General features: G+C 44.4%; 1 protein-coding gene across 1 annotated transcript in view; it reads right to left on the reverse strand.

Annotated features, from left to right (window-relative positions):
* LOC128300453 (rab3 GTPase-activating protein catalytic subunit) overlaps positions 1-15,838 on the reverse strand; it is a 114,681-nt gene that overhangs the window by 83,562 nt on the left and 15,281 nt on the right. The window lies entirely within an intron of this gene.

A 15,838-nucleotide genomic window follows, 5' to 3' on the forward strand; every position in this document is an offset into this window, starting at 1 on the left:
TTATGTTTCATTCGTTTTATTATGTCTTTCGGTTGCGGATCACTCGCAAAGATGAACTCCCGCACGGTACAACGGTTCGGGCGCAGTGTGCAAACAAATAAAATACTGTCACCCATATGTCATGGTCCACTTTCCGGTTCTATTCCCGTAATGCGAGAATGAAAAACATGTTTTTACATCGGGAAAACAACCAAAACCATCCACAATGAACGATACATTGTAAAAAAAAAACCACCAAACAAAATGACCAAAACAATGTCAGAATTGCTTCACGTTATCCCGATTATTAATGGCATGGCGTAATAAATCCTGCATACCCAGCATCTCCGTCCTATTACAGCGTAGTGCCGGGTGCGTTCGTCCAAATTAAAAACCAAAATCGACAGTAACGACGCCGCTTTCGTACACATCGGCTACGAACACACTCGAGCAGGCTCTCGTGCGCCCGCGTGTAATAAAAATCATATTATCGCCTCATTTGGTTGTACTAACAGCCGCGGCAATTGCTACAGGAACCGCCACGTTCGTACGACATAATAATAATGAACCATCCCGGCCCCTTTCCACCTGATGAAGCGTTTAACCGCCAGGGGTACGATAAATTGTGCCTCACGTCTCGAATCGGGAACAACTGGGGTTCCGTACCTTTAGCACCTAGGCTGCTTAATTGATTGCGCTACCCACCGGCGTTATCCACCCCGAAACGGGACTACGAGGCTTTGCGTGTTGCGAAGAGTGAAAAAGGGAGAAAGGAAAAAAACGCCAATGGTCGTGTTCCAGATAACGCAAGACTTCTATTGTGGTGCTTCCGTAGCGCCGGTGGAATTTCGCATTTCCCGGCGCACACACCGGAGCGGGCGAGAACTTGGCGCCTTATAGATCCGGGAGTTCAATCTAATTACCACGCGAACGGTACGGTGATCCACCGGCTTGGCACGCGCACTGCCACGCGAAAACTATTTTTGAAGCTTAATTTATGTCTATGACTTTATGTCCCGGGTCGGCCCAGATGTTACCCCGCGCACCCGTAATGACTTCCGAGGAAGTGAGCTCTAATTAAGAGCTAACGTTCACGAACGCGTCGATTTCTGGATGGGTTTTGCTGATGAATGGCAAGGTGGGAATTTATAATACCAAACAATACCCCCCCACACACATACGAGGAGCTTCAGGAGCAATTTTTCTTTTCCGGAGCTATCTTCCGAGGAGATGTACCATGGGCAACAACTACGGGTAGACGCTGGGAAACCATGATAGACTTGACCTATAAATTAACGAAACGGTCCGTTCTTCGCGTGCACCATCCCACACGGGTCGTATTTTGATGTGTGTACTATTTTCCATTTAAGCGCTCTTCACATGCTCGTGCAGCATTTTCATCAACCGTTTTCCACATTTCCACCCCACGGTTTACGTCGTTCCGCTTTCACCGAGAAGACCCATTTGACTTGTTGCTGAGTATGAGTCTATCTGCTTACGAAACAGAGCGCATGTAAAGCAAACCATTGCGGAGTATTCGAAGTTCGTCCCATTCTTTGCTTTATTTATTCCAAACCAATGCAACCACATTCTCATAGCCACAAGTGACCCACCGTTCGGTTTGAGTGGAAAGTTTACCACAAACAACTCAATTCGATGCAAAGCAGCAAAAATCGTGCAGTTTTTCAATTGTACTCTCAATATTGTCTCTTAAGCGTATTGCTGACTATTTGAATCAACGTTCGGGAAAATACCGGGAATTATTTGCACATTTTTACATTTCGTTGGATTTCTCAAGCTCTTGTGTGTGCGATCTGTAGCGGTTAAACTCCAGCAACTAAACATAGCATATAAACGTAAACGTAACGTAACTGTCACTCAAGCTAAAATTTGACAGTTCAGTGACAGACGGAAATAAATCAGAGTGGACACACAGCGACATCAACGACAGGCAAAATCACGTGTTCTTTTATTTAATGCGCAAGAAATCAGAGAGTATCCTTCATTAAACAATCATCAAAAAATTCATCAAATTCCTCAGTACTTAACGGCTATCTCAACTAGAAAAAGTGAGATCAAATGATGAAGAACTCTAAAATTCATACAGAATTCCGAAAGAGAACTCAAAGCCCCATCATGATTAATCATTTCAAACAATGCGAAAAGAAACCACTCCGACCCCGAATGGCCAAAATCGGAACACTAATGCACCATATTTCTCTTAACCGTAATATAACAGGAAAGTTTATCTTCTCCGCGCTGCACTTTCTGCATCATTCTTCAGCGTTGATCTTTTTAAAGAAAAAGTAGGAACTCCATCCTTTACCGTGCTCACTCCGCGGGAAACACTGCGCTGTGTTTCGTTTTCATATGTCGACTAAGAACCTTCCACCGTAGTATTCTGCACGACACGAGGGGATGAAAAAAAAACGTGCCAGGAAATATGAACTGACGGCGAATTAAGAACCATACCGATTACGGCACGATCGCGCCCAAGATAATAACCGTAATGATAATGTCGTAAATAATAACTAACTCGCAATAACCTGTCCGCCACGCGATCGGGCACTGGCGGGTGGTGGTGATGGTGGCCATTTATGCCATTCTTTCGTGATTGCATGACCTGCTCCTGCTTGGTCTAATTAAAAGAGCGCACCGTTTCGAAAACAGCTAGGGGGGAAGTGTTCTTCAATTTCAATTCTGTCGCGATGTCCTTTTTCTGTTACACCACACAAAACGATGTCGCTGTCCATCGCTGCTGTGATGTGGATGTTGAAGCTCCGTGGGGCAATTTCTTCCCATTTACCGCTAACGGCCGAGCCGGTACGGATGGAAGGACTCGGGCAAGACTTATTTTGTATTGTGTCACCATTCTATCTACTCTCCGCGCTAGCCTTTCAGAACACCCACCGGGCACTACCCAATGGTTTGTGATGCTGCTGCAAAAGCAAAACCGAAACGAATATCCCAAGCAAGCAAGCAGTTCTCGTCGGACGCGATGGGCGAACTGAAACCAAGAAGATGACAATGGGTGAATGAAACGAAAAAAAAACATACGCTAATAGCGGTCCATAACGATAAACATATTTTCCGATTTAGATAGCTTTTCCTCCCGCTCGCAAGCACCGTTCCACCGTTTTTGCATAGTGAATTTTCATGCATTTGTCCACGTATTCAGCAAACCGGTGAATAAGACAGGGCCACTCAGTCTTGCAGATTTTGCATCGCTGAAAGCATGCAGGGCTTTCAAGCTTTCAGGGTGCTGCACCGCTGGGCTGAGCGAGCGGCAAACATTCTCCACCATCTTAATGCCCACGACGAAAAGCAAACCGTACGATTGTCCCGAAGGAAGTGGGGAAGAAAAATCGGGCAACTCGGTGCAACACTCGTGCGGTTTTGTGCACAACACATCCACATACGTCCACCGACCGTGATGACCATCATGAAATTCATGAATCTCGTGTCTCGAGCGCGAACGAAGCATCTAATCAGTGTCTCCGTGTATGCGATGGTACGGTATGTAAAAGTGGCTGTTGGGTATAAAAAGGAATAATGCCAAGCACATTCCATTCCGGTGGCTGTGTTCGCATTCGGTCGGAAAAATGAGCATATGTAGGGAAAATAATCTTATTTTGTTGCACCGCCTTTTTTTTCTAATGCGCGTACTGCGCCGCCTGCTGCTTTCATATATAACTCAATTGATGTGCTCAATTACGTTATACTGTGTGCGATGGTCGTTATATGCAAGATGAAAAATGTCCTGCCGTAGCACGTCCAATGGCTGGACCATGCACATGCTTCCTATCGAACGAGGTCGAATAAATTCAAAAACCCTTTTCATTCGCATCGGTAGAAGCGTCTAATGGAAGGTATGCGAGCACTTCACGACACAAGGAACACAAACCGTCAATCAACGTTTCTTTCCTTACATCCTTAAGTAGACGTGCGATTTTTTTGTCACAAGTTGATCAACGGGGGGAACTCACTTCCAGAACACCGCACTCCGAGAGTGTATTAGACGACACGGCATTTCATCTTCAATTCCAACTAGATGTGATGAGTTTTGAGGGAGCCGTAACAGGATCACCGTGTGTGATAAATGACTTCCTTTTACAATCATTTCAACCACACACACAAAAAGGTCAATGATAGCGAGAGGAGTTGCTTGACGCTGCTCATCATCAGCTTTAACGTCATAACAGTCGGTCCTCCCAAGTGGGATTGCCATAAAACTATGACGAAATGTCATGTGGTTGACAACTTTAAAGCTTTTTCGATCACATTTTTTTTTCGAACGCTTCCCTTGTCGAAAAGCCATCGAACTCATGACGATGGCGTTGCATCGTGCAAATGCTAGAATCATGCTCCATCCAGTATTGCTGGAAGCAATTTCCGATCCGGAATAGCGAATGCCGCTACATCCGCATTTTCGCTACTGCTGGGGGAGGGGTACTAGCGTGCTCCTTGGGGACACAATTCTGCCTTTCCGAACCAAGAATCAACCACACAAGAACCAATTCGCTGAAGTTGAATCATTCTTACTCGTGTTGCGTAACGTGCCTGGCAGTGGCAAATCGCTGTCGGAACAGACACCCCGTCACCATTATGCGAAATTACGCTTGCTTTACACACGAGCATAATATTAATGGCGGAATGCGAGATGACACTGAACGTTAAACAACAGCATCACCCTTTTATGCAATTCCGATACGCCTGATGATGTGAAGCGCAAAAGGACACTAATCGTTCGCATGTACCATTGCATTATTCCAGTCGCATCCTTCGGCGCGTCGGGTTCGATATTTGTCAGAGCTATATTTATTGGAACAGTTAGCATAAAGCACAACCAAAGCTATTAGAATATTGCTCCATAGTCGAAAGGTCCTTATGCAATTCTAAACCCAAGCAAAGCATTGCTCGTTTAAGGGCGCGATCAGCATTTCGACTTGTGCGCAGTTTTGAATATGAAAACAGGTCGCATCAGCCACCAAATTCAAATCCTTTCGTGAAAGGCATCAGCTGGGGACGACAGTTTTATTCACTTTCTTCATTTCACCTTCGCCACCAGATGTCATCACCTTCGTCCATAATGGAGGGAAAGTTTTGCCGTGCTACTTGTTCCACTATACAGGAGGGAGTTCCCCTTTCTAAAGTACGTCTAGTACACACGACAACAAAAATGCGCAGCTTCAATCAAGTCTCCAACATCTCCCTTGCTTGCATCGTCGCTCATCTTGACAAGGACATGCTGGCAGTAGCAAGAATACAACAGATGACAGGCCACGTAACAAACGCTACAACAAAAAAAACCACACACATACACACCCCATCCAGTTGGCCAACATGAGAGGCTGCAAAAACACACGAACACGAGATCAAAAACCTCGACGCCATAAGGCTCGCTCTGGTTGGGCATCAAACGGCACACATCTCAGTGACAGCCGGGTGGGCGCGCACCCTGTACGTGTTTCCATGCAGCGGTTTTCGGTCGATATGCAGGTGCACCGGCCACCATGCCATCAATCCATCCGGGCACACCGTTGATTAACATCCTCCGACAAAAGGTTGACATTGCAATGCACACTTGTCAACCGATTGCTGGCGAAGGTGATTAATAATTGGTTTTTGGGTATCTGTGATTGAGGTGATGTGGTCCATGATTGATGGATCGTGTCACGGACGGAACAAATCATCCATCTGGCGAAACGTCAAACGGTGTGTTCGGTCTTAACCTCTTAATGCACATTTAAGGTAACCGTACTTTAAGCTTCGTTGCCACTGCCACGATCCAATGGTTTTATCCGTGCCCTTTGTTTCGCTCTAGCATTGTTTCGATCCTATTTCTTTTTTTGTTTTTTGGTGACAACCCTACGGGCAATCCCTTTTTGCACAGTTTCAAACTCGCCCGTACTTCCATCGTTTGTGCAATGAATAAATAATGCAACTAAGTTTCCACAGCGTGTGGGACAGGCCTGCCTACTTGACGACACCCCGGTTAGGCACGGTGAGGACTCCCGGTGCCGAAATATCATCCCACCGTACTGTGTGTGTGTGTATTCATTCTTTCCCTTTCAACGTGACGACTGCTGGCGCAAGGGAAAAGCGAACCTCATAAGCAATGCATCGAAAAATGGAAACCCTAACCTGCGCCCAGGTCCACCGTGTTCCGAGCACCTTCAGGTACGGAACACAACTGCACTTACCTCAAGATACGGTGGTGTGGGGGAAAAAAAAAAGTATACCAAATTTAGTCACTTGTTGTACGAAGTGCTCTACCGGCAGTGGGAGTGGGGAAAATAAAAATTCAACTTTGCTTCCGGGTGGTGTGCCTTTTGTGCCATCGAGAGAATGGAGTTTGTGGCCAGAATTTCAATACATTTGCTGAGTATTATGCTAAACGGGATATTAATTCTGCATCGATGTAGTAGCTGCACCACCGCGGCCCTATGCTGTTCTGCGCTGCTAACCTCTCGCTGCAGCATTCGGTGAAACAATAGTGTCTCACCGCGGTAGAGATAGTTCGCTTTTGGGGCGAAGTAATTGCGCATTCGAGAGTCATAAAACATCCGAATCCCGAACCCCATAGGAACTTCCGCTTATATTATAGCGAACCGGAACCCGGACGCGAGCTTTATCATAATTTGATGGAAGATTTTGATAAAACGCATTCTATTCTAGTGTTTTTTTTTTGTTGGTCTCTTTGGGGAAATAACAAACACTGGAACACCGTAAAGGACTTTCATGGAAACTGAGGGACTCTGAGGGGTGGTTATGATTAATTATTAAATGTAGTCAGCATTTTTCAGACGTACGAACGCTCCGGGCTATTCATACACGGTCATAAATGCCTAGCAATATAAGATATATGATCGCCATTGAACTAATGTTTTAAACAAAGGATGGAAATTTCACTGCAAAAAGATCACTTTAAAGGCTACACAAATGGGAACATATACGAAAACGATACTTCGTCCTGTAGCTTAGTAGTTACATCACCAAACGATACAGCTTTTTGCACATGAATGGACAAGTAATAGAGCACGTCCCATTTCATCTCACACTTATTACAACGCGAACAAATTGCACCCTTCGACCGGAACGACACTTCGAACTGATCCGACTTTTGCAATTATAAAGCTTACAATAATTTACATCCACTCTGGACAAACTTCGCCATCAGCTTCCTCTGGTAAATGGGTTTGACTAACCTTCCACTTCGGGAAGAAAGGTGTCCGGTCTGATCAATCGTACAACCAGTAGGTGGACGTTTTATGGACTCTATCTTACATAGGACACATAACCTTACTCCCAAGCTACTTGCAAAAAAAAAAACAAACGGCAAGGAAGACTGTATTACCCACACCAAGTAGAAGTAAACTGGATGGCAAACTTTTGCCAATCCTATATCGACCGTAACCGCCCGCGTGGAACACCAATTCGTTTGCCATCGGGAACCGATATATTTATGGCTATTACGAAATAACGACATTCGAGAATTATATTTGTTCTTGGTTGTTGTTTTTTTTTTTCTCCCCCTTCTTGAAAGTGATGGAAAAAGATGCTTTGCCGTTTTGCTTGGCTTATACCGACACACACGGCATTTAATAAACTACTTTATACCGACTCCCGTTGGTGGCACACAATTTCCACAAATCTCCCACCAAATGGACAGTAATAAATGTGGTGTAGCGATACTACTACTGCTGCTACTAAAAGTTCTCCCAATGATACTACCCAGGGTGGGGGTAGTGGAGACCTACACCAGAACAGCTAAACTTTTCGACCAGTTAGTAATGGAACTGGCAAAGTACATCAGCAGCAAAGGATATACGGAGCTGGAATGTAGACAGCTACCATGAAAACCGTCGAGATATTTAACAGAATCGGCCTGAAAGCTTTTGGTCAATGCCACAAATTCTTCACGGTAAGGAAGTGCCCTTTTCGATGCCTCTTCGTTAAGCCACGTTTCTGCACGTTATCGTCGTCTTCATCACCTGTGCGAGCTGGTACCCGGCGGTGCAATTCGGTAGCACTTTAGTTTTTCTTTATTGCTCCGTGTGCAGCAGGCAAAAGTAAAGAGACTCAACAAACCAAAATGATCGCGAGATTCTGTATGAACCTTTGAACTTTCTGGCCGAGAGGAAGAAAAAAGCACAACGTTCCGAATTGCTTGGCCATATGCAGACGGAAATCTAATCACCCACATTATTGGAACCACCACACCATGCCATTCTCGGTTTGCTATATTGGGGATTTTTGTTTTACTTTCCATGACTCCACTTCCTTTCCGAGCCTTGTTGTGTATACTATCGAAAAGGCAAATGGACTGCTAGCAATGGTAATTCTGGAGGAAGAAAATTGCAATCAAAAGCCTTGGTTTGGGCACCCAATTTTGTGCTCTCCGAAAAGGCCTTGGTGTAGCCAACATCCAACATCAAACGGAATGTGCATATCGTATTGAGGTTTTTTTTCGAGCTGAATCGGACCACCCAGCAAGTGCTTCATAATCTCTACCATACGAGAGAACTAATGCTCGCCGTTACAACAAGACCTTTGGAGACCTATCGATAGTGTTCGTAACACAGCATTATGGAACCTAAGGAAACCAAAGCTATAGTGCAATGGAGTCCAATGATCACATCCAGCATGGTGAAGTTCCAAACACCAAAATCAACAAAGCCCACCAAAAGGCAAACAAATCGGGAAAACAACCAGCACGCCTTCCACATGCCCGGAAACTCGATGGTTAATAGCCCTTGCCTGCATATAAAAATAAGTCATCTCGCACGGTCCACGCTACGGTACGATTCCACACCCCACGAACAACACCAAGCGCCACAAACAGACAATGGGAGTGTGCGGCGCGCGACTATGCAACGGAATGCAACCCACCACCGTGCCGGGGCGGTGCATAAAGCATGAAACATTAACCCAGGTCAGGGTTCTTCGATGCATCGTGCTCTTAACAGCCACGAGGAATCGCTTTTCTTCCTTCGCGAAAGAAAGATGGGCGCTGCAAAGCATGAAGAACACCTTCCATTTCGTTCCGGTGGAAGTGGTGGTAGAACTTTCGGGTCGGACACTGTTCCTAAATCTTTCCCCCTATCGCTGATTCAGGACTACTCAGGTGGAAAATTGCTAACCGTTCGGGGAGTATCGTACTCTTTCATTCTTTTTCCCCACTCCGAATGCCACCAGGCTTACGGTGGGGTAGTTTATGATGCCGTCGAGTGTAAAGTACCGAGTCCGAGTCGCTTTTGTTTTGCTTTGGCCGGATGGAATGTAGCAAATGCACATTGCCGTTGCATAATCAGTATCGAGGGAGTCGTATGGTAATTGTAAATACTTAAAGGGCTTTGGGTTTTCGGAAGCTCAGACAAGCGATATAATACAGCTGCAGTCTTCGAAAAGAATAATCTCAATCTTTTAAAATACACCAAATAATGTAAAGTTCCTTTAATAATGCTTCACTGACTACTACTAATCACTCGACAATCACTCAAAGTTCTCATACTCTTGTCTATTAGCGACCAATTTTCCGAATTACGACATAAAACGACAATTCTTAAACAACCTGATCGTGGTGAAGACTCTTTTTTTTGCTATTACCCTATTACATCGCTTCACAGCAATTTCACAGGCTCTGAACGATCGCTGTCTACAGTTCCAAGATGAGTAATTCACTGTTGCTCGCTGCCAATCCGATAAAGGACTTGTTTACAAGCAGCGGTGCATTTACGATTCTTGCTCGCAACGTTGTAATCAAATTCCAATTACAGCTTGTTTAAATCGCTCCTCCGGACAAACGGACGCCTTACGCGACGCAACCTGTCATCTTGCGTCAAGAGTTCCACCGTTGCCTCGTACGAACGCGGATGCGATTCTCCGCACACAAATGAGGCTGTAGCGTTTCAGGACGGACGATTGGAAAGATCGATCGGTTGGCAAAATTCGCATCGTCTTAAGAATGCTCTCGAACCCGATTTTCTTCGCCGGCAACTCTCTGGCGATGTTGCTTTGCATAGACACCCCGGACGAAGCAGCACAATGCAAAAAAATACCCATCGGAAAGAAAGATGTTACCGGAATGATTTATTCGGTTAGCGTTTAATATCCTTCTTGCGTTGCCGGCGTGCGCTTCCGTAGGGTGTACAGGTACTTCGTGCTCCTTAAACGGGTTTCTCCGCGAGCTACGATTTCTGTAATTGGTTTCCTGATGTTTTGCAATGGTTTTGCAATGACGAAGACAAACACCCGAAGAAAATGCTCCGGATCTTGGGAAGGGAAGGCGCCGGGTATGCCGGGCCCATACGAAGATATGCAGCATTCAAACGAGCGAAGATCGATTGCTGCAAGTCAAGAACCCGAGCTGGATGCACAGAATAGCACCGTCACCCCCTGAAGGTGGTGGTGATTCACCCGGGCACACTCAATTCTCGTTTTATTTTGCATCCCTTCTACCCCGAACGTGGACGCTTTTGTAACTCCTGCTTTTGCTAAAGTTATTACAAAAATGGTTCATTCGTCTCGTGAACGATTGTCACTTTGGCATGTTTCTTTCACCGATTCCGATGCGCTTCCTCAGGCAAAGAACGAGCCCCACACCTTACATACGTATCCTTGTAGCACCCAGTAACATCAACTTCTAGAAGACATATTGCCCATATCTCTGCGTTTCTTAGGTTAGAAATGCTTCTCTTCGGTGCCGTTTCGCAGCTGCAGTGAGTGTCAAAATGATTTATCGTCCCAACGATACGACGACTGGATTTGGTAACGTTTTATGAAGTGTGCTGCAAGTAGCTGGGCGAGAAGAGAGCAATGTAGCAGAACACCTATTCCATTCCACTGCGAACACGTAACGTGAGCTTCTGAGTGATCGGTAAAAATTGACTTGTCAAACACATCAGGATGGGTAATGAAATCGTTATTACGTACATGGGATGACATTCACGCTCTGTTTCTTTTTTTGCTTTCGTTCATGAAAAACTTTTTATCAATGCTTTTAACGAAGACGGACGTTCATGGATGCATCTGTCTTCTCGATAACGATAGGTGGCGAATGAAATCAATCTATATATGTATATGAAAGCTTTTCAGTTGTTTGTTTGTACCATCACACTGCTCTAATTAAATCGTTCCACGAGTTTGACAACCTTTTTTTTACATAACGATAATCGATAATATTGTTACTAAAACCGGTGCCACTATTAATTTAATTCCAGCACAAATTCCATTACTAACCGTCCGTTTATAACATGTCCCACCGGAACGCAAAGTGAAAGGCGGGAAACGGGAATAAATAAATAAAAAAATACCAGAACCGCTGCAGTGTGGCAATACGGATTACAGAACCACAGAAAAATGCACGGGTGATAAATATAGAACCGTAACAGATTGAACCACAACCGATCAGAGCAATGCATTCGCGGCCGGCACGATCTAGTTACAGTCCCACCCAACCTCCGGTGGCCGGTGGTGAAAGAGCAATAGAACACACACACACACACCCAGACCAAAATATTGCACATTTTAAAACAAAAACCAGTTGTCTCTGGCATGCTTTCATGTATTGACAACCGGAAACTTATGCCCCTGCGGTTACAGGCATGGACAACTAAACAACCTCACCCAGATTTTGCCAGATGAAGCGTGCAAAATTGCTTCATTTTCAATCTGCTATCCGGTATCGTTACAGGGTTTTCGAATTCTATTGGCGATATTTTTGGATTTTTTTTCAGATTAAAATGAAGTGCATTGTACTGAATCAATTTTAGCTTGAATAAGAACCAAAAAGTAATCAGAATACCTCATCTACCTCAACCAATTTAAGCTCAACTTGAAAAAGAATCGAGAAACCCTGCAAACCAACCACGATACGTATAACTCAATTCCCATCAGCAATCTTTTCCCGATTCGAAACGAAGACTACTCTTTTTCGCTTTCATGTTTATTTTTAATGATTGTTTAAGGGTGCACCTTCATCCCTGGTACCAGTAAGAGTGGCCGAGCGTTCTGAAGCACAATTTACACTCTGAAAATCGGCTCACGTACGGACATGATTCAATTCTTTCCAAACTCGTAAACCGTTTCTTCTCGTTGAAGTTTGAATCAATCGATGATTGAGACAGAAAACAATATTGGAAAAAAACCCTAGTTTCAGTAACAAGCGATAGCTCTATTTTCGTGCAGCAAAACACAGCTAATCTCTGTTGGTAAATAATGAGAAAAAACTTTTCACCCCAATAAAACGCTCATATAGCGAAGCGGAAAAATAATTCTACAAAGAAACAACTCACCCCATCACTCATTTTTGGGGCTTGCCAAAGGAAAGACACGAAAGGATGTTGTGTGTTTTTTTTTAAATTCCCTTTCGTCCTTGAACGCGGCAGTGCAAAAATAGCCTGCCGATGGAATGTTTTATCACACTCCATCCTGCGCCGTGCTCCATTCATACACCGAAACATAAACCGGTCCGGTGTGTACCCCCTATAAGAAGACTAATCTTCGATCACTCCCACGGTTATTCATCCGGTAGCTTGAAATTCGCGTAATTGCATAAGCGAATCCGCAACGGTTCCCGGCGGCAATCGCGCGAGCACGGGTGCGCTTTTACATTCCATAAATCATCCTTCGCGCACATAAAAAATTACGTCAAATTTACCTGCCACACCGTACGATCGTGCTCCTGCACACGCCCCGTAAAGGTCGCATGCATGTTCTTCTTAATCATGAAAATTGGATTGAATATTTATGCGGTCACGTAAAAGTAAACCCTTGGCGTTGGTGGTAGATGTGTTGGATGGAGGTTGCGTGTGGCGAAACCTGTTTGACTTAGTGTGGTTGGACCTGGAGGTGTGGGTACTCGTTTTTTATGCTAAAGCAGCGTTCAGTCAGGCAAACAAATGCCGCTACTTTGTGGGCTTCCAGCCATTTGTTTACACCGACACTGATTCCCAGTGTGTCTGGCATCCATTGGATTGGCCCCCCAAAAAAAAAAGAAGTAGCTGCACGGTGTGTAGCGTAAGGGATTCGCGCTCCGATAGCAACAATTGGCTTTGATGATGAATGAATTGGAAACGCGGTGTGGGGGGGAGGGGACGGAACCGACCCGGCGAGCAGGAGCTCTGCCGGTGTGAACTTGAACGTGAAAATAAAACCATTTACAAGAGTTACGAGAGCATATCAAGTGTACCATGCGTGAGCAAATATCCACCTCCACCCACCAGCATAACTGGGGCGCGGGCTGGGTACTAAAAAAACACACACACACACACATACAAACACACATGTTTAAATTTGCGTAATTGCTGGAGCACAACTGCGTTACCAGCAATTCACTGCCCCAGTTTGATGCGAAAGGCGGAAGGTACTTGTGCTCATCATCTGCGCACCCTCTAGTGGCAAATTTAATTGAGTAGCGCGTTAACAGATGCCGCCGCAGGGCAAGACAAATGAGAGATGGCACCATGCGGCGTGTTCTTTGAAGTTGCAGTTGATGAGCGGCCATCAATCAGCACGGATCATTCAATTCGAAATTATAAATGCGATTAACGCGCTTTTGGTGCTCATTACGTATGCTAAAGATGTGGACAAAAATTTAATATCCTCTTTACAGAATGTTTTCCATGAAATATTCTACAGGATGTCAGTAGAATAAAACTCTAAAATAGAATGTTTGCTTTTCTAAAAAAAGAAATATTTTTTTAAAATACAGATTCCATGTTTTAAATATTATGTGGAACTCATAAAATATTTAAATATGTTGCTCAAGTGTGCAAGGTTGTGCAAATATGTCTAAGTGCAACTCTTAACACTGACATCTTTGGCGCTTGTCTTTTGCGGGTCTTTTCTCCTATTTCTTTAATGCGAATAATGAATTTTTGAAACAGCGCCAACGGAACGGATGTTTACTTTAGATTCCTTTCGCTGCCCATCTGAAGGAATGGCAACAAAAAAAACGGAGCTTTTCCAATCTATTTCATTTCCGATTCCTCTCTACTGCTCCTGCCTTACAGCCTCCTTATCATTAGTCGGTTTAACGCTCGAGTACTCGACACAGCGAGCTGGGCAAACAACACAGCGCTCCGTGGAAGCACTGGACAAACCGTAATCAATCTTCTGCTTCAGATGGAACATCCCCATCCTCCGCTAAACAAAAAAAAAACATGATGGTCAGCCCAGCTTGAGTACGGTCAGTGAAGCAGATCGCGTTGCATTGTGCTGCCACTTTATCGCTTTGCACATCGTGTCGTGTGTCGTCAGTATCGAAATCAACCATCAAATAGCATCTTTTTTCAGCATTCTCAAACATCTCCCCATTCGCCAAAAACCTCCCCAAAAGTCTAAAATTTAACGAGTTTCTTACAAACGAAAAAAAAAAACTCAAACAGTGCCGTACCATTCCCGGTACGATGACTGGGTCAGTTCCTTTCGGACATAGTAAAACGGACGAAACCCCGCCATGTTTGCTGATGATGCTCCATTTGTCCTATTCATCTTTCGCGCTGCATCATTCAGTCTACTTGTCCTCTGCAGAACAATTCGTCTTTATTTATCATCTGGCTTTATGACGTACCGAACGTACGATAAAACTGCATCTTTCTTCTGAAAAACCGAAGACACAAGACGATGAGGGCGGGATACTTCTTGAAGAGAGTGATAATGGAACGTTTTTTTTTTTGCCCCTAAAACAACCTCTCAACAAAAAGGGTCCACAAAATTACATACGCCAGCGCACCGTACACTATCGAAGTTCATTGTGTCCGTAACCATTATACATTTCATTACTTTTATCAGAGCGAAATATACCAATTTCCCAAGCGAAAGTACACAATTTTTATCAGGAATCGATTTATCTCGCGGGATATTTTGATTCATTAAAAATGCGAGTTCTATTTTCAACTTCACGATTCTGACACGATAGGCGGCGATACGGCAGCAACGGGGCGAAAATAAACGGTCCAGCATGACTTGCACAGATCTCCCTGCGGTGCCGCGAAGTAAAGATTCTAAAGTTTCAGTAGCAAAACTAGAGAGTAACGAGGTCGAGAGATGGGCTGAACTACCCTTGCAACACTGCTAAGATGGGCAGTTAGTCGGTCATTTTCAAGGATTACACCCATTAGTGTAAGTGCTTTGTAAACTTGCCAGTGGAATTGATGAAGACGTGGGATCATTTCTTTACGTTTCTGGCTGGTTCTCTTGTGGATACAAGCCTTTGAGACGAAAAATAGACCATAAAATTCATGCAAGCATAATGTCATACAGAAAAGGGGGTTGACGAATCTTTACTCTTGCTAGAATTAGTAACTTATATCTGTGGACGGTTAACAAACCAACTGAAATTTATTTATTACTCCATACTCCATATTAATTTTCCGGCACTAGAAAAATGGCAAAGGTTTCAAATCATTAAAATTTGAATACAAAACCTTGATGAAAAAAAAGCCCCGATTTTCTCCTTTGAGGCAACCCTTTATAGTCGACCAGAAAAAAATGAAGAAACATCACCTTTCCCTTCCTTCGGATCGTCGTTTTGACATCGATTGATCATGCGATCATCAAAGGAAGCATGCTGGTTTGCAATAGCGCACCACAAAAAAAGAACTGCAATCCACACGTTTCAGACATACCGTTTCATTTCACCAACCACGCGCGCCGAGTGTGTGCGCATCGAGTGCATCGCTCGCCGGCTCCGGCCCGCTTCTGCGTTCATCATGTTTGCTAACAAATTTTTACGTTACTCCAATTACAGATTGAACGGTTGGCGTCGGAACTGACGATAGGAACAACCAGCGCGACGATAGAAAGAAAAAAAGCTCCACTTCCATCCAAGTGGGTTTGCAGTTTCACGGTGCAT

This window comes from Anopheles moucheti, chromosome 3, assembly GCF_943734755.1.
Source record: "Anopheles moucheti chromosome 3, idAnoMoucSN_F20_07, whole genome shotgun sequence".
Classification (NCBI taxonomy): domain Eukaryota; kingdom Metazoa; phylum Arthropoda; class Insecta; order Diptera; family Culicidae; genus Anopheles; species Anopheles moucheti.